This window comes from Crocodylus porosus, unplaced genomic scaffold (assembly GCF_001723895.1).
Source record: "Crocodylus porosus isolate Cpor-Errol unplaced genomic scaffold, CroPor_comp1, whole genome shotgun sequence".
NCBI classification, from domain to species: domain Eukaryota; kingdom Metazoa; phylum Chordata; order Crocodylia; family Crocodylidae; genus Crocodylus; species Crocodylus porosus.
Genome location: NW_017728931.1, coordinates 110,301,917 through 110,321,099, shown reverse-complemented (window position 1 = coordinate 110,321,099; position 19,183 = coordinate 110,301,917).

Genomic DNA, 19,183 nt, shown 5'->3' with positions numbered 1-19,183 from the left:
GCCTACTCATGTCCAGAACTAAAGTAAGTGCAGAGGATTTAGGTGTTCAAATGAGAAACACAGTAAAGTCCACTTTAAAATGTATCTTCTGCAGGTGCATTTTTGAAATTCTGGCTCTTGTTCCTTTTGCCATGTAAATAACACATGGCATGAAGGAACTGCACTGACATAGAGAGGAACAACTAACCACATTCATTAACAACCTAAGTATGCACGTGGGTAATCTGGGAGGTGCCAGTGGCTTCTGAAGCACAGAAGACTGTAGAGGTCATTACTGAATTCCCAGACTCTTGAATAGTTTCCTACCCAGTTCCTGTACACTGACCCTTAATTTTAACAGCTTGCATGTGTAGGCAGCATTTCAACTGATAATGCATTATTTGGACACAGAAGTAGAAAGTCCCACTGGATAAAAAAGACTTTCTTTTTCATTCAGATGTATAAAGCTTGTTTTAATAAATATCATTGGGTGCTTTTTGCATCACATTCAAATTTCATGCCCTCATCTGCCTACAGCTCTGCTCTCACTTTTCTCCTTCTCTTCTCTAAGGAATCACTTCCTGTTTTGTATCTCTCCCAATCTCTCAAGAGAGCCGCCTTACATGCTTGGGACATTCTTCAGTTCCTCTGTGTTACAGGATCTTTCTTATGCTGCTATCTCTTCTAAACACATATTTCTTCCAGGAATTTTTTTTAGAAATGATGGGTCTTGAAGGCATGCTAATACTTGATGGCTTACTGAAGTCAATAAATTTGCTTAAGATAAATAAGATTAACAGGATTAACTCCCTTGTCCTTTCCCCTGTTATCAATGCTCATTTCCTTTCAAAAGACACTGTCCTGTCCACAGTGTGCCAATGTAAATTTGCCATTGATTTTGAGAACATCAGGCTTTATGCCTTTTGTTTCCTGCTGTTATTTGGATGAAACACTATCCTTGTGTGCTGTCAGTGTTTACAACTTCACCCATTACTGGAAAAATGTCCCTATTAAGCATCATAAGCCTGATTCTGATTCCATTTACCCCAGTGAGGTTAGATGAAGTTACTCCTCAATTATATCAGTGTCAGACCACCATCAGGCCCAGTTTATTTTGCTTGATTGATCTCTTATGCTAAAATGGGTTTCACATCAAATGTATTGGGTGCAAGATGCAGGAATAATTCCCTTCGAAGAGAAAATTAAATATTAAATAATAAAATATATAAATAAAATATACTAATTGACTATGATAATTATATAATGTTTGGTCTGTCAGCTAGGTGTGAATTTAGTTCCCCTAGTGCCAGGGCAGCCTCTGCCACTTCAATTTCAAGTGTAGTGTTCTCAGCTAGCAGGGATATCAGATTATTAGTTCCTTATATAAAGCAGCCGCTACAAAAGACATTTGCCCAAGGCATGCAATGTAGTAACTTTACCTACAGCAGAGTCCCAAGTGTGAGCAATTTACTGTATTCAGACCCCACATTGGTGACCTAGTTTATATACAAAACAGTCCCTACCTGGGTCATCAGTGAGGTGTTACTTTGCTACCTGTACAGAGGCAAATGTAGTTTTGCATAGGAAGGATGATAAAATCTTGTTAGCTGTGTTTTTGTTTCCTTCCCATCCCATAGAAAGTATAGCTTTTACATCTTTTACTAATACACTGTGGTCTCTCAAAGATAAAACACAAGGATTTTTCAGGATGTGGCTTCCATTTGTAATGTTTCAAAATTCTGGATGAAACTGCTTAAGAGTTTCTAAACATTTTGCAATAATTATATTTCCCTCACAAGAAGTTATTCAGAATGGTTTTTTGTTTGTCCAGGTATAGCTGAACCAGTAGCAGCACCATCTAAAAACATAGGCACACCGCATGTTTGTATAAAAGCTGCACTCTATAGCACAAGCATTTTTCTTGGGCACCAGTTCAGCAAATGGAGGCACTGTGTGTTGGAGCTGTGTGTCTATGGTTTTGAGATGCAGGAGAAAGTCAAGGATACAGAAGCTGTAAAAGCATAGTGTTGGCAGTAAGCTAAGGAACAGAGTTCTGGGGCTACAAGCTGGCTAAAGAGGAGCTTCAGACTGTGAGCAAAGAAAAATGTCCTCCTACTGTTTGATTCCTGCTTCAGGGAAGCTGGTCCTTTTTCTTTCTAAATAAGTAGGAGTTTCTTAATTTCTTAATTTTTCCTTTTATAGAGAAACAAACTTCTAAGCCCAACATTTTGGGGCCAGAAAGAGCAACACTCCTTTTCTTTGACTGTGGACATCAGCAGTTCATCCCAGATGTGAATTTGGGACAGTAAAGGAGCAATGATACTGTTTTCCAGGTATATCTCATCAATGATTTTTTTTTTGTTACAAACTTAACTGTAATTACTTGTCTAAACTGCCTCTATACCATCTCTGGAGTACTGCCATGAACCATACCTTGCCTACTCACTCTCACTCCACACACAAACCATCAATATGAGTCAAGTAGCCACTTTACAACAGCCCTGACTCTGCTTCCAACACCTCTGTTATGAGTATGCTTATTGGTATGCCTGCTGGGGGGGTCTCCTAAGAAGGTTCAGTCATTCCTGTGATTGGACATGTGTATGGGGTGCAGGCAAATGAGTGCTTCATAGTAGCACTCCCTAGTGCAGCATAGCTGAGATGTAGGCATGCCCTTCGTGGAAGTACATGGGCTCTACCAAGCCTGTCTTAATGTGTGTCTTCTTTCAAGACAAGATATCATTTCTCTGAGATGTCAAGGTATTCAAAACACCACCTTCAGAGTTTCTGTGTGCTGATTACCCCAAATGAGGGCATGATCTAAGGAGATACAAAATTACATCTTCTTAACATTGAAATAAATTGCATCCAGCCATTGCATTGTTTACCTTTTGACAGCTGAAATCTGCTTTACAACATCTACTTGGTTATATTTTTCAATACTACCTTATTTAAACAACTATTTAGTTTTTAAATACCTGGAGGGGGTGAATCCTTTGTTTGCATAACTTTATTGTCTTAAATGGGTATTAACATCACAGAGACTTTGGTCCTTAGTTTTGGGGGAGGGAAAAATACCATGTTTCAGAATCCCTGAATTAAACAGAACAAAATGACCTGAGTATCATGGTTTTCCAGAGTCTCGCATTTCTTTGAATATTCTTGTCTAGGGACTAGGCAGAGATTATCAGTTGAAAAAAAGGGGGAAGGCAAGGGGGAGAATTACTCAGTCACTTTTCTATCTCCCATTTCTGTCCAATACCTAAAATTCTAACAGTGTTTTAGGTTTAAAATAGTAAAGCTTTTCATCTGCAAAGCATACAAGCTATGTTTAGGTTTCTATCAAATGATGCCTTCAGCTACCAGTGTCATTTCATTTACTATTTGTTGCAGTTCACCATATCCGACAAAATAACCCTCCAGGTTGGATTTACTTTATCTACAGCTCTACGCCCTGTAGCTGTTCATTCTGAAAGGAAGGTAGGAGTCCTAACAGCTTGAGAGATGCTCCTATTTAGGCTACCATAGCAACCAGTATGTGTATTAAAGTATAGGTCACATGGCTTAGTTTCCTAAGGCTAATTAATTTCACTAATTATGGCCTCATACCAGCTGCAGATTGTGTTGGTGACCTAGTGAAATCAGCTGTGGAGAATTCTTTTCCTTGCTATGACTATACGACCTCACCGTGCAGATATATTAATGTCATTATTAGAAATGCATATACTATGCACAGAAAACAAATACGGCTACATGATTAGAGTCTGGACATGGAATCTTGAAGATGCTTAATGTAGACATTTAAATCTTCTTTATTCCTTTTTCTATCATCTGTCACTATTAAATAGGTTATAAATAGCTGAGTAGTTAAGCTTAAAAGATTGTCATTGAAAGGTAGTTTAATTCACCAGCTTTACAAGGGATTTATGAAGCACCTACCACTTACAGCAATGCAGATATATACATAAATACATATTTAATACAATACTATTTACCAAGCAAAGAAAAACTTCTAACTAGATAGCTATTAATTGTTTTAGTTTCATATACTGTGTATATAATATTTAATTGAAAATCAGACGTGCTTTTATGACACAAATAGCACTGCATGTATTACAAATTAGAAGAGCAAAAGCCTTTGCTTTGCCTGCACAATTGAGTTAATTTTAGTCATCACCACATATGCAGTTTGATTTGGATTTTAATAGAAAAGCAGGTGTCTACCTATGCTTTGGGGAGCAATTAACAATTCATTTTGTATAAAACCGCAGTGTCTCACTGGCAAAACTAATTGAAGTAAATAAGACATTTTCAATCAGCTAAGAGAAGGGCATTAAAACAGCCTTGCAAAATTGTCATGACAAATTACCAGCCAAAGCACAAAATCTTCTCAGACGGCCTTTACCATGGTGATTGATGAGAATGAAAAATTAATGATATCTTACTGGCCTGTCAGAATGAAAAAAATTACTTGTCCTGGTGAGTAGAATTTTATGAGGTTGCATGAAAATATGAGGAAGTAATAAAATACAAGAATATGTCTTCTTAAAGCACAATTATTACCAGAGCTTCTTTCCAAAAATATGATAAAGCAAAATAGTGTTTCTAATTCCTCATTACTAGAGGCTCCTCTGGCAATGGAACAGCTGTTATTCTAATTTGGAAGATGGCTGTATAATTGAGATTATGTGGTTAGAGAAGAGGGCTGGAGCTGGTGTTGGGGCTTGTACATCCATTGCTGTATGCATATGTATCAGTTGGGAGTGGTTAGGAAAAACAGGGGGTGCAAGAAATGATGCATGTCATTTTACATGTCACTGGGTAGGATTCATCTGAACTTTAGATGCCCAGTCCCCATTCCAGTTACTTCGATAGGGCAATTGTGTGTGTGTTTCCCTATAAAAGTTGGCACCAGAACTGAGTGGTTCAGAAGATGGCAGAAGGTTATATATATGAAATAGCCGGGGGAGGAATACAACATTGTATTCATCTCTGTAAATTTTTCTCTTCCTATCTTTCTAACTAGATGGGCTACTACTGCACAGCTCATGCCTGTGCTAACTTCTCAGACTGCCTAAAGAAAAAGGGGTCTTATAGTTCTCACTGGCTATAAAACTGTATGAGAAGATATAGAAAAAGATTGGATGGTTTTACAGGGTGATAAGGGCAGGTCATTGGTCATAAACAGGGTTACTGATTTTGTAATTTCAAATTTTATTTTGTAGAATCAATTTAATAAGCATGTGTCATTTATGTATAAAAGCTATCACCCTGTAAGTATAATTTTCCAATAAAATAAAGTAGCTAGGAATTACTGTTTCAGATTTTTTATGATTATCTATAATGTATAATTCCATCTGTTAAAAATAATGCTTTCACACCAGAACAGTGAATAGTATTTCAAGCTGAGGCACCAAAGGTTGTATACTTAACCACAGAATAATATGATTTGTCAATATTATTATCTTTTTCTAGTTTATAGGGAAAATGACATTGATTTTATTGAAGCTAATAGTTTATAGAGGCTAGCAGGCTAAGATGCTTCCCAACTGCAGCAACTCTTGTGAAAAGGGGGGGTAATTAGGAAGGCTGGCGATAAAGACAGGGCTTCTCTCTGCTTCAGAAAGGTCAGAAACCATGTAGACTGAAGTTAATGGTACTAATATTACAGTAGCTTTTAAAGAATAGTTGTCAAAATGTAGGTTTCAAAAAGCTAATGAAAGGAAAAGTTCTGCTACAGATTTTCAGGCATAAAATGAGAAACAGATATCTGGATCCCAACTTTCACCATCTCATAGATTCATAGACTGTAAGGCCAGATGGGATCTTGTATATCATCAGGTCCTGCCCCCTGCACCAAGCAAGAAAGATAACTGGGAGTCAAGTGATCCCAGCAAGATGGCTGTCTAGTCTCCTCTTGAAGATTTCCAGGGTAGGTGACTGCACCACCTGTGGAGGGAGCTTATTCTACAGTCTGGACACCCTGACTGTGAAGACATTTTTCCTAATGTTGAGCCTGAATTGACAGGAGTTTGTGGCCATTACTCCTGGTTTTCTCCAAGGGTGTCCTGGTGAACAGATGCTCACCGAGCCCTTGATGCACTCCCCTAGTGTAGCGCTAAGCTGCTACCAAGCCCCCTCTCAGCCTTCCCTTTTTTAGGCTGAAGAGGCCCAAGTCCCTCAGCTTTTCCTCATGTGGCTTGCCTTGCAAGTCTCTGATTGTATGGGTGGTTCTTCTTTGGACTCTCTCAAGCTTATAGTGCCCAGAAATGGACACAGTACTCCAGCTGTGGTCTCACCAGTGCTGAGTAGAGTGGAAGAATTACCTCCTTGGTTTTGCTGGAGAGTTATCAATTGATGCATGCCAGAACATTATTTTCTCTACTGGCTACAGCATCGCACTGCCAGCTCATATTCATACTATGGTTTATTATTACCCCCAGGTCCCTTTTATTCATGGTGCTAGTCAGTTTGGTGCCGCCAAACCTGCGGGTGTGTTGGGGGTTGCTTGTCCCCAGGTAGAGTACTTTACATTTCTTGATGTTGAACTTCATTAGATTCCAATCCGCTCAACTTGCTAGCCTGTCTAGGTCCACCTGTAACTGTAGCCTATCTTCAACATGATAACACTACCACATAACTTGGTGTCATCTGTTAGGTTGGCCAGTGAGCTCTTCACTCTCACATCCAAGTCATTAATAAAGTTGTTGAAAAGTACTGCACCAAGCACCGACCCCCTGTGGGACTGCACTGCCCACTTCTTGCCAGGATGACACAGATCCGTTCACTGTGGCTTTCTGGGTCCTATTCTGCAGCCAGTTTCTCACCCACCTGACTGTCTCGGATTTAAGCCCACAATCCTCCAATTTTCTCATGAGGACATCATGGGATACTACATTAAAGGCTTTTTGGAAGTCTAGGTATACAATGTCAACCTGCTGTCTCAGGTCCAGATGGCAAGTTACCTGGTCATAGATGGAGATGAAGATGGTAAGGCAAGACCTGTCCGCAATGAAGCCATTCTGGTTGTCATTCAGAATCTTACCTTCTGCAAGCTTATCACAGATAGACTCCTTGATGAACTTTTCTAGGGTAGGCCAATCAGTCTAACTTCCCTAAGATGGAAGTTAGACTGATTGGCCTATAGTTACCCAGGTCCTCCTTCCTGCCCTTCTTGTGGATTGGTGGAACACTGGCCTTCTTCCAGTCCTCAGGGACTTCTCCAGAGCACCACAAGTTGTGGAAGAGTTTTGCCAGGGGTTCCACAATTACTTCAATCAGTTCCTTCCGCATTCTCGGATGAAGATCATCCAGTCCTGCTGACTTTTATATATGTCTAATTTTATTGGTCATACCCCTGTTCTACAGCAATAGTAGGAAGGCGAGTATTCCTGCCATGCTCATCCTCTAGTCTACCTGGTGTAGTTTTCCCCTTGGTTCGGTGAAAGACTGAGGTGAAATAGTTATTCAGGAGTTCAGCTTTCTCCTGCGTGCCGGTAACCAGCTCTCCTGAGTTGAGCAATGGCTCCACGCTCCCATTTGTTTTCCTCCTATTCCCTATACCATCTGCAGAAAATGTATTTTTTAACAAAAAATATCAAATAAATAGATAAATACACTTAAGACCAAACAATTTCCTGCAAGGAAATAATACATTTTCTACTTTTGGTTCCTTCTGTGATGAAAATTTGAATGCATATTTCTTGTTAAGAATGCTGACATCTCTTTCAGCCTCACACGGCATGAAAATGAAATCCATTGACTGAACATGATCCAAAAAGAAAACACAAAAATGTTATTCAAGAAAAAAACTTAAAATACTGCAGGATTCATACTTCTGAGCAAATAACACTTTGTATAACCTCAGTGACACTATTCTCTATTACTGATAAATCAATAACTCACAGAAATAGAAGTGTAGGGATATAAAGTTCCATACTTTTATCAAAGACATAGAACAGGTAATTTTACGACCAAAATGAGTGACGTGCCTCAAAATGGGAGGTATGAATATGGAAGTAATATTTTTTCATCAGAGCTCTGCAATATTTACATCAGGTCTCCAAACTTTTTTAAAGTAGGAGATCACCTTTGGCATTTAAAAGCAATCCAAGATCTACCGTGTGCCATCACCACCCCTCCCTACCCCCAGCAGATGACTCTCTGGGGAGGGATGTGGGAGCAGGGATGTGGGACGACTCTCTGGGGAGCAGATTGAGGCAGAGGAAAAAAAAAATATTTGGGGGCACGCCTCCCCAGCAGGTAAGTTCCACCTGGCCGGGGCCCCACTCAACTTACCCCTGCTCCTGCCTCTATGGCACTGTCCCTCACTGCGAGGGCCTCATTCTAGCTCCCACCCCTTCCCTCCCCCATGGACTGACCTGCTGGGCTGGAGCATGAGTGTGCATGCACACGAGCACACAGCCCCCTACCCCAGCCTCAGACCAACCTCAAGAGGCTCCATGATCTAGCACAAAAGCCTCTGAGATCTACCAGTGCATCAAAATCCACTGGTTGGTGACCACTGATTTAGTTCACAGCCATACCTTCAAAGCTATTAAGGATAAAAAATAAATTAGTTACACTGAAACAAATATTCAGGGCTGTCAGGGTGGTTAAATCAAATGAATAATAGGTGAATAGTCTTCAATTTGATAAATATTGAATATTTTAGGAACAAATTAGGAGATTTCATACATACAACCTGCTCAGTACTTTTGAAGATCATCAAAAAAACTTGTAACAAATTGGAATACTACTTGCTGCAAAAATATTCACATTCCTCAAAATATATGTGATCTAACTAGATTAATTACTGGAGTTTCCTTCATCAAGGAAGGAAAAATACCATTTTGCAGCTAAACTTGATTTGCATTTCCCACTGTATTCACTATGGATTTCAACAGTTATTCCAGTGTTGCAATGAGGTAAATGAAAATATATTCTGGTGTTTGTGCTTTCTATCTGTTTACTCTTTACCAAGACCAACACAATTTCTACACCATTTCAAAGTTCAACTAGATTTAAGGGTAAATTAGATGGTGCTAAGCTCTTACAAAAAGTTCTCTACAGAGAGTTTAAGACCAAATATGAAACAAGTTTATAAATACAATTTTTGTGAGATTTTTTTTTAACCATAACTGAACCAGAAATATAAGCACAAGTGTTTTCTCAAAGACTGCATGTCCATTATTGTATATTATTTTGTATAAATGGAAGCAGCACAATCCTTTGAAAGAAGAAAAGGACATCAACATGGGGATTCTTCCAAACCTGGAGAGCAAATGACCTAGTGGTATGGAAAAGGAGTTGAGGGCTAGAGCCCATGGGTTTTTGTAGCCAAAGCAAGACTTACGAGGATTTTTAGAAGCTCAAGTCCAAAACTGATGGACAAAGTCGAAAGAAGTCCAAAAATTTATGAACAGTTGGCAATTCTGTCTCCTAGACATCTCAGCTTCAGTTCCTGGTTATTCTCAGAACTGATGTGGCTGTAGAAGATATATCCAGAGCTTGCCTAAACTGCAAAGTGATTTTAACAGCCTATAAAGTATTTAGGGGAAATAGCTGGGTTTTAACTTTCCCTGTGCACTGTACTGGGAGAAAAGAATTTGTTTTAAAGGCCAATACCCAGACACGATGGGGTGCTAATCTCATCTTATGGCTTGTCTTGATGATTTATTATTCCATCTTTCCAGAATAATAACATATTCCCCTTTTTTTTTACTCTTTACTAAAAGTCTTAGACTCATTGTTTGTGGGTGGGAAAGCATTGCTCATTATGAGCACCCAGACAACATCATTTAGTTTCACAGGTTTCTGGACAGGGACTTGAACAAGTGTTATTTAAATATTTTTAGTATGCAGTCAGAGATAATCAAATATGGGGTTTTTTTACTGTCAACAGTGCCTGGAAGAAGGATTACAATAGGCAACCTATTTAACACTATACATTATATGAACTGGTAAATGCTTATAATTGCCTGTGGACTGATACAAAGCTTGGTTTCCATTTATTTCCATTTACTTCCAATTAGCCTTGTGGAGACTGTATTGTAAGGCAGAAGTACAAAAAAGAAGAATTAAAGTTGAATTTTCAATTTAAACTTCTATTTCCTGACATTTAAGCATTTTTTCCCTCAACCATAACACTATATTCATTCAGGGCTAGTTTTTGTTTCTAAACATGGAATAAATGCGTTTACATGAATTTATCTTCAGATGGAATCCAAAATTGCCTGCTGCAATACCAGTGTATGGTACAGAAACTGAACTGGAAGTACTGGCCAATATGCTTTTGCAATGTGTGAATACACTGTATTCATCATTTGAATCTCTGACTAGCCTTTGATATTGTCAGCCATAAGGTAGTCACTAGCTTGCTTGGATATAGTCTCTTTTGGCTAGTTCCTTTCCTTTTAAAAACACTGGGGGCAATGTGATGCAAGGGTTTTTCTGTCCCAAGTATTGTATTCAGATGGAGCACCACAATATTGTATCTTGTCATGCTTGTCTTGCTTAACAGGCGCACACAGTTATAGAGAAGATTATTTAGGAAACATGAGATCTGTATTACAAAATGGTAACATCCAGCATTCAAAGATTGCACCGTGTCATAGGATATAAAACTAGAAGGACCCATAAATTCATCTAACTGGATCACTTGTATATGACAGGTTAGTGTATTACACTCTCTTTGTCCCCAGCAGAGAACTGAAGATTCACTGAGTCAGGCAGTCTGACTCTGCAGCTGAGTCCATTCATATGAGAGAGGGAATTTTACTTCTGGTCCCTACTCAGTCCTTGGGATAGAAGATGGTACCCAGCACTTCCTCCTCTCAGCTAATTACATTAACAACAGGATCCCTTTTCTACAACAATCTTGTATTCTTTGTTTCACAGGTCCACAACCTTAAAAGTAGAGGCAGAGAGCATCTCCATACAGCCTAGCATATACTCTGTTGGTTAGGACACTGGGGCCGCATTCAGACAAGTGTGCACGTGAAGTTTGCAGTATTCATAGGCACTTGCTGCACTGCTAATTTGCAGTATGGCAGGTTTTTTGACACCAGGACATCCCAGTGTAAAAAAATTCCACACCAGAAAAAAACTGCATAGCACACATGGTGGCAGCATGCACTGACCAAAATTGGAGCCTGCCTGCCAGCCAGGCTCCATGCACCCAGAGTGCTGCTGCTGGAGCTCCATGAGGCCTCCAGGACCCCAGGTAAGGCTGATGGGGCCAGCCCAGGTACTGGCCCCAGTCTCCCCTATCCCACCTGGGGAACTTGCCGCACACCGGAGCACATGCAGGGGTGTTCCCTGAGGACAACGAGGAGTGGCAGAAATACGTGCCATTGCTAGTTGTCCCCTGGGAACTCATGTTACTGCTCATGGGGATGTGCCCTGGGAGGCAGGAGATTTGTATTTGAATTCCTTAAGGCTGAGGAGGACCGACAAACCAGGTTTCACAATTCCTGGGTGATGGCTCTAATGACTAGGGTTTTATATGAAAGGTAGGCACCTTACCTTGCTCGTCTTCCTGAGTCTTACATCAGTGTCAGTAGCACCAGATCCTTCTTTGCCTCATGGTAAAAGCAAACAGTTCAAAAGGTCATTTTACAACAACTGTATTTAGTGGAAATGCCTATCCTCTTGGTGTTTGTCAGCTCTACTCTGAGAATGTCACCTGCACTCACTGATGTATTCCAAACCAGAAGTACTTCAGTGTGGCTGCTCTGACTTTTTCCCCAGCAACAGTCTGCGCCATGCCAGATGAACACTGGAAAGCAAATACAGAAGGATGACCCTGGAGTAGCCTCATTGATATTTTTGGGTTCATTCCCAAGACCATTCCTGTGAGCATGTGTGAGAGGATTGTGCTTGTGCCTATCAATGCCAGGGTCTACTGTTGCAGAACTATAGATAAGCCATTAGTCTCACTATGAAGATAACATTTCATTGACTTTGTATCAAATACTTATTTGAATTTTAACCACAGCTGATGAAAAATGTTCACACCAATACTATGAGTGTTGTCATTCAGATCTGATCCTGACTTCTTTATTGCCACCAATGTCTGCTCCTGACTTCCCTCTTTCCAGTTCACTAGTAACCCCTGGGCCGAATCATTACCAGCTGGTGAGGAAAGGGATTCCCAAGTCCTCCAATAATCTTTTGCCCTTTCAAAACCCCTGGGCTAGATCACTGCCAGCTAGCCCGTCATAGTAATTTTCTCTTGCCCACTTGCTAGACTCCTAGCATTGGTATATAAACATTTATAAACTCCTGAATACTTCAACAAGAAGTAGGCTTCCTGCCTGTGAAATGCATCTATTGCATTCATAAAACCAAAATCCACAAAAGCAAAATCTTCACCATTATACCACTCATGTAAGCAACACCATTTTCTGCCTCAACTATGTTACATCTTCTCTCATTTGTGGACAAAAAGCTTCATCAAGAAAGTTACTCGGACTTTCCTGTTTTTCAGGTTTCTTCTCAGATCAGTGACATCTTCTGTAATTTGTGTATTTCTGTAAGATTTGTAATGCCATATCACCAATTGCATACATCTCAAAGTATATCATTTCTGACCTGGCTGGTGCAGTGAAACTAATGATGATTTCTTCTTCAATATCATCTATCATCTTTGATGCTTGTGAGTATTTGCAACATAATTGCTGCAATTAGCTAAAGTGCTGGTGCATTCATACTGCATGGCTAATTCTTTCCTAATTTGCATAATTCTCATATTTAAAATAAGGTGAAACTTCTTGAGCAATGCAGCACTTTGTGACATTTTTTTTAAGGAGTAGCTGACCTGAAATAGAGCCTTTGGAAAATACTAAAAATATACAATCCCATTATTGTAACTAAATCCTTGGCTATTTTATGGCTAGGTGTTTGAAGAGGTGTAAAATATTTAAAGAAATATTTAATGAGGAGTACAGCAAATATTCTAGTCATGAAACAATTACTGAAAGGTGCTTATAAATGCACATACTGTTTAAATATTAAAACACTGCTGTTTTAAGAAAAGTGTTCACCTCCAGTTTCACCTTTAACATAGAAACTGTACTTAAATATGAATAATGCAACAAACTGCAATGAGGTGAGTTTGCATTCATGGTATTTTTTTGCAGGATATTTTGTCAAACTGCCTGATGTGACAGAAAATGGTAAAGAATAGCTCTATAGCCAGCCTTTGAATGCAGAAAAGAGAGTAACTGTAAATTTTTACTTGCAAAATGTGGCTAGAGCATGCAAGTGAGTGAATACAAATTACAAATTGGACAATTAGATTATAACCCATCATCTTCAGTACAGTTACACAATACATGTACACAAAGGAAAACTATTTGCTCAGAGTAAAGAAAACAGCTTGGCTATTTCCTGTTTATCCATGATTTTTATCTTATACCATTTGGCCAGAAGATAGATTGATGAAGGGAAGCCATAGCCATATTCCTTAGTAAACAAAGTTTAAAAGGTATCATCAATTAATGTTTTTAGACTTTTTTTCTTCAATCAGAATTATCCCACAATCAAGAGAAGAAGACAAACTTTAAATAAAAAGAAAAGGGGACTAAATAATGAACGGCTGGCAGAAGAAAAAGAAGAGCCCATTTCATGTAGCATACTAACTGGTAGGGAACATATGGAGGAAAAAAGGAAATAATGGCGGTAAAAAGTCTTTCTTCCGACCTTTGAGATTGAGCATTAAGGTATGTTCCACCATATTTTCAGTTTAACATCAAGCAAAACATAAGGTGAGACTGCCAAAGATACCAACAGGAATTCTGTGTCCAGCTCCCATTGACTTATGACTACCCATCTTTTTCTGCCTTTTAAAACCTCCCAAATTAGATTTCAGTCTTCCACTGAATCCTACTTACCATTTTAATAGAAATGTATCTTTGGTATGTTGTAGGGAATGGAATCTATTATCTAGCTTCCCATTCTGTTCCTCCATCCATTGTTCTTTGGCCAATGAAGTTGCTGATGATCTGTTTATAGGTGAAGACCCCCTGTCATTACACTGAAGGAGAATGAATGTCATTGAATGACCATTCATGCCTAACCAAAGTTTTTACTAGAAATGAGGGGGGGAAAGAGAGAGAATATTGTACATTTTGTTAAGCTTGCAGTCTAGTGTTGTCTTTCTTAATTGCAAAGCAAAAAACTTTCTTCAAGGGTATATATTTCCTAAATCTGGTGAAAGGAGATGTAAAATACTTCTGCCTTTCCCACCAAGGTCCTTTGGTCTTGGAGAGTGTTCATTCCAGTAAACAACAGAACTGTTTCCATTTCTCTTTTCCAGGTACAGGAGCAGCTTTAGGTTCTGCTGAGAGATCCATAGGAAGTACTGATTCAGAACACCTCTGGCCCATGTGCCCTCTGCCTGACCTATGCCAACCTTTCCATGGCACCTAGGATGAAAGGGAATTTACAGCTGCTTTGTGCCAATACAAACTCTACCCTGGCAGGTTTTCTGTCTCTGGGAACTGAGCCAGGTTATACACTGGCAGAAGTAAGCCAAGCCCAGGGTGAATCTGGTACCATAACTAAAATTCGTGCTCATAGAAGATTGATTTGACATGCACTTAACTAGAATTACCACCACATGTCTTCACATATCTTTCACTAGTCTGTATGGGAAAGCCACAAATAATAACACTATTTGCTTCCTGTTTTCATTCTGTCCTTCTGCCACCTTCATCCTCTTACCTCAGTGATTTATGATGAAAGACAGACACTCATTGATCTGAATCTAAAAAGTCAAACTATTGCATTAAGCTGCCACTGTTCACAACTCTGAATCAAAGGTAATGACTTGCTTGAAATACAGCAGCCTACCATAGTAGGGAAAAGTGATATAGGCATAAGATGAGCCTGAAATCACTGCTATTAATTGTATTAATAGCATTTCATTGCAAGCTGTATCCCATTTTTTATTGACGGCTTGCTTTTTTGGTTGTAAACTTTGTGAAGCAGGCCAACATGGAAAGCAAACTCCTGCACCTATGAAGAACTTGGCCTTTATGCAGCCAGATTCTGATGCTATACAACAGGTAAGAACATTTAATTTTGAGTACTTCCTCTGAAATAAACATGCATGACCATGTCCTCTCTGGACTGTGGTAGAGAGTATTGCAGAGAAGCACGGCATGACTGTTTTTCCACATGCTGCACTCCAAAACCTGTCATGTAGCCTAGTTGGAGTGGCATGCAGCACTCACCAATAATTCTCTGCAATCCATGTGCATATTGGCCAAGCCTAGCACTGCTCTACAGCAGCTACATTATGTTCATTTTTGGGTACAGTGCACAGAACAGGGGTGCTGTTCTTTACTGAAGCACTCCTTAGTACAGCTTTGAAGTGGTGTAGACCATTGTAATAAAGCAATAAAGCTTAAGAAATAAAATGCTATTAACCAGGAGTAACAGTGTCATACTGTGGCCCTTTATACATTTATTGAGTGGAGAAACATATTATTTAGAATGTCCTTTACCTGCATCCAGACTCTTGTTTGAAAAGGTACAACTCATTGCAAATTAAAGATCATTAGGAAGAAAATGCATATATAAGGCTTACTATTCATTGCAATAGTGTAAGTGTTTCCATTTCAATAGCTTCCTCTTGTCAGCTAGGGTTTGTCATGCTTGTGGTTTGTTCTCATGCCTTGCAGTGAAAGGCCTGTGTTGTGTCATCTGCTCTAATGAACAGGAGTTGAAAGAGGTCATGTCCAGATTCACTTCCTTGCTGTGCTCTGAGATTATGAAATAAAGGTAGAATGACCTTAGGAAAGACCTTTCTATAACAGTGAATTATTGCTTAAAAGATCTTTAGGATAAAGGATTTTTATTTTCCACAACTCACAAGTTTTGTTCGCAGATGTTTGAACATACTCACATTTCTTAGGATGTAAAATGCAGTGAAAGCTACTATAGTGCATTACAAAGGACATCTTGGATTCATGCTCTGGTTTTAATGGTTCATTTCATTAAGAAAGTTCCTAGAAAATAAAGAGTGAAATTGTAAAGTGTCACATATAGGCCAGTGGGTGAGCTATGTGCTTCAAAAACAGAACTGGCACCATCTCTTTGTATTTGTTAGCCATTTTAGCAGATTAAGGGCTTGTCTGATTTGGGACTACCATACTACAAATGAGCCAACATTAATAATGGTACTATGACAGGCACAAGAATTATTTACTGTCATCCAGTTGGCCATCTTTTTGTTTCTTAAAATCTAGGCACGTTTTTTGTCTTGAAAAAATGCTTGTGATGTTTGGTTAGTGATTGGTTACACAAGATTCTGGGTGGAGAAGCTATGTGAGCAGCAGGAGAGTTTGCTTTCCATGCTGGTCTCTCTTTTAACGCTGAGTTGTTTCTAGTAATAGGACATTTGTATGGGGCTGAGATTCACAGAAAGGAAAAATGATCTTTGGATATCAAGAGCTGCAATTTTAGAGATTGTATTCATGCTGATGAGCATTACCCACAAGCATCCATTGACATTTGTGGAACTACAGGCATGTTTCTACTAAAACTTTTGACCCTCTGGCCTATTCTCTAGAATGAAAGGAACCATATCAAAGAAAATTTTATCCTGTGACTATCGTGCCCACGTTTAAAGTGCTTTCTTCATACTTTTTCCTCAAATGTCTGTAAAAATATAAAAATAAAACAAAATGCAAAACAAATTTCTTTGACAACACTTAGAGTTGCTAAGGACATACTATACATTCTGCTCTTACTGACAGTAGTTGGTGGCTAACAGAGAGCAAGAAATTATTTAAGCCCACACTTGTAAAAGCACGCGCTTATAAATCTAAGAGTGAATTGATCTCCTGTATAGATACACAGACAGGGGCTTTATCCTTGCCCACCCACATAGAATATATGAACACATTAGAGAGAAAATAACACCATTTTTTCATCCATCACATTCACATTTTCTCTTGATGCATTCTAATGGCACTGGGCTTATGAGTCTTAGAAGCTGAAATGAATATAATCCTTTATGTAAAACAACTTTGTTTGCTCAGCAGTAAATTTCTGAGTTACAATGATTCTTTTTACTGTAAAAATGTAGCTGCAGTTAATTCAGAGTCATCTGTATTAAAAAGAAAATAGGGGACAACGAATGCACTTTATTAGCATTAAGGGTACTGAAGATTTACAAAAATGTTAGGTTGATAGAATACCAGTAGGAATAGAAGTTTGGAACACAACAAACTATGGTTTCTACCCACATAAATGTATGTGTAAAGTAGTCACTGCTTTGTAAAGATGTGATAGGTGGTGACAGTAACCTAAAGTTATCCTCTATTTTGGAAGGTGGATATCTAGATTTCCGGGAAATGAATGTTACTTTCATTGTTGTTAGGTTGGTTATCTAATGCTTATATAAAACAGTATGTATATATGTGTGTGTCTATTTATATGTATATGAGTTGTTAAATACAAATTATCCAGGCATTAGGAATAACATATAGTAGATCTAGCAGCAACATGACTTTTCCACAGGATCTCAGTTTCACAAGTAGCCACTTTTATGAGTATAACATGGAAGTAAATAATCAATAGGCTTCTCTTCTCTTTCTACTCCGTTTAAGTTAATGGAGTCAACTAGCATAAAACACGAGTAAGAAAGAAATCAGGCATCAGGCTTAATGTCACGTGCTGAGTCTTATCTTAGGTATGTTATGGCATGTATCAAAAGCAACCAAAAGTTCTAGTTAAATAAAAAATACATATTAGGGAATTGTAATGTCATGTCATTAATATTAGAACAAGGGGAGGGCAATCTGAATAATTATGCATATGGTTGAAGACAGGGCCAAATGCAGATAAATTGCCTGGGGCTAAATACAGACAGACAAAAAACCTGAGGCTGAATTGAGTCCATCTTTTGAGGTTATTCTAAGCTGAATAGATTGAACTGATAAGCAAATGAACAGACATTAACTTTTGATTCTGGAAATGCAGCCACATGCCTGCAGTGGCCCAGGCCAGAAGCTGGGGAGGCGTTAGACCATGCCTTCCTGCTCAGCTGGAACAGAAGGCTTGGGCCGAGGCTAGCCCACCCACCCTGCGAGGAGGAAGGGTGGTTGTGGGGGAGGTGCAAAGCATTTTAGGATGCTGAGGGAAAGTGAGTTAACTTTAATCTGGAGGGGATCTGGAACAGAAGTTCAATAAAATGATTTAACCTCAATCAGTTAAGTCTGATACTACATCTATCCAGGTTTATCTTAAACTAGTTTCAGCCATTTTGAAAGATGTTTATGTGCACTGAACTTCTGTTGTGATTTGAACTCGTTCTGTTCACTTATGCTGGTTTATGTGTAATTCCAAGATCCCGTGTTTCCAAGAAACAAACCACCAAGGTTCTGATTATGCATTATGTTGCTCCAGTAAATTCAGTACATTTACAGGAATACTGAATCTTGTCCTGTATGTCTGCATGTATACACATACATGGGGGCACATTTCTCACAAGAAAACCACTCTCTCTCCAATCTCTCAGTTCTAATCCTCAAAAGAAATTTACAAAATACCTTTCCAGAGGAGCCTATGAACTTCATTTCATCAATCTACTGGATACAAAAAACCATGGACTAAATATAGACATTGGATTTATGACAAATTATAACCTGCCTAACATCTGACTACCCAGGTAAACCCTCCACTTTTACCCACTGTTCTCATTTCCCCTCTCCCAGCCCCCATCTCTCATTCATTGACTACAGCTACATTCATTCCCCTTTTTCCACACCAGCTTGTGTCTCACCTACCGAACACCTCAATTTATGTTTTTAACTGACTGACTTTCTTGCATATGTACTGGCATCTGACTGCTTTACCACTCCATCCAGGAAGAGCACAGACCATCTGCAGATGCTTCCTCAGCCTGACAAAGGGTATTTGTACCCAAAAGCTTTCAAAGAATAATTTTTCCAACTATTTGAGTTGGTCTAAAAAAAAAATCAGATTTATCCACAGAACCTTGTCTGTATACTCGTATAACCTCACAAATTATGTCTTTCTATCTATTAAAATAGAAAAATTAACATAGAGATAGATGTACAGGGATGGATCCAAGAGGGTGGGGTGAGTGGTGGACTGGTGCACTTGCACTCCCTTTTGATTCCTGCTCCACCCAAAGTTTAAAATCAACTGTCTGGCAGTGGGAGTTCTA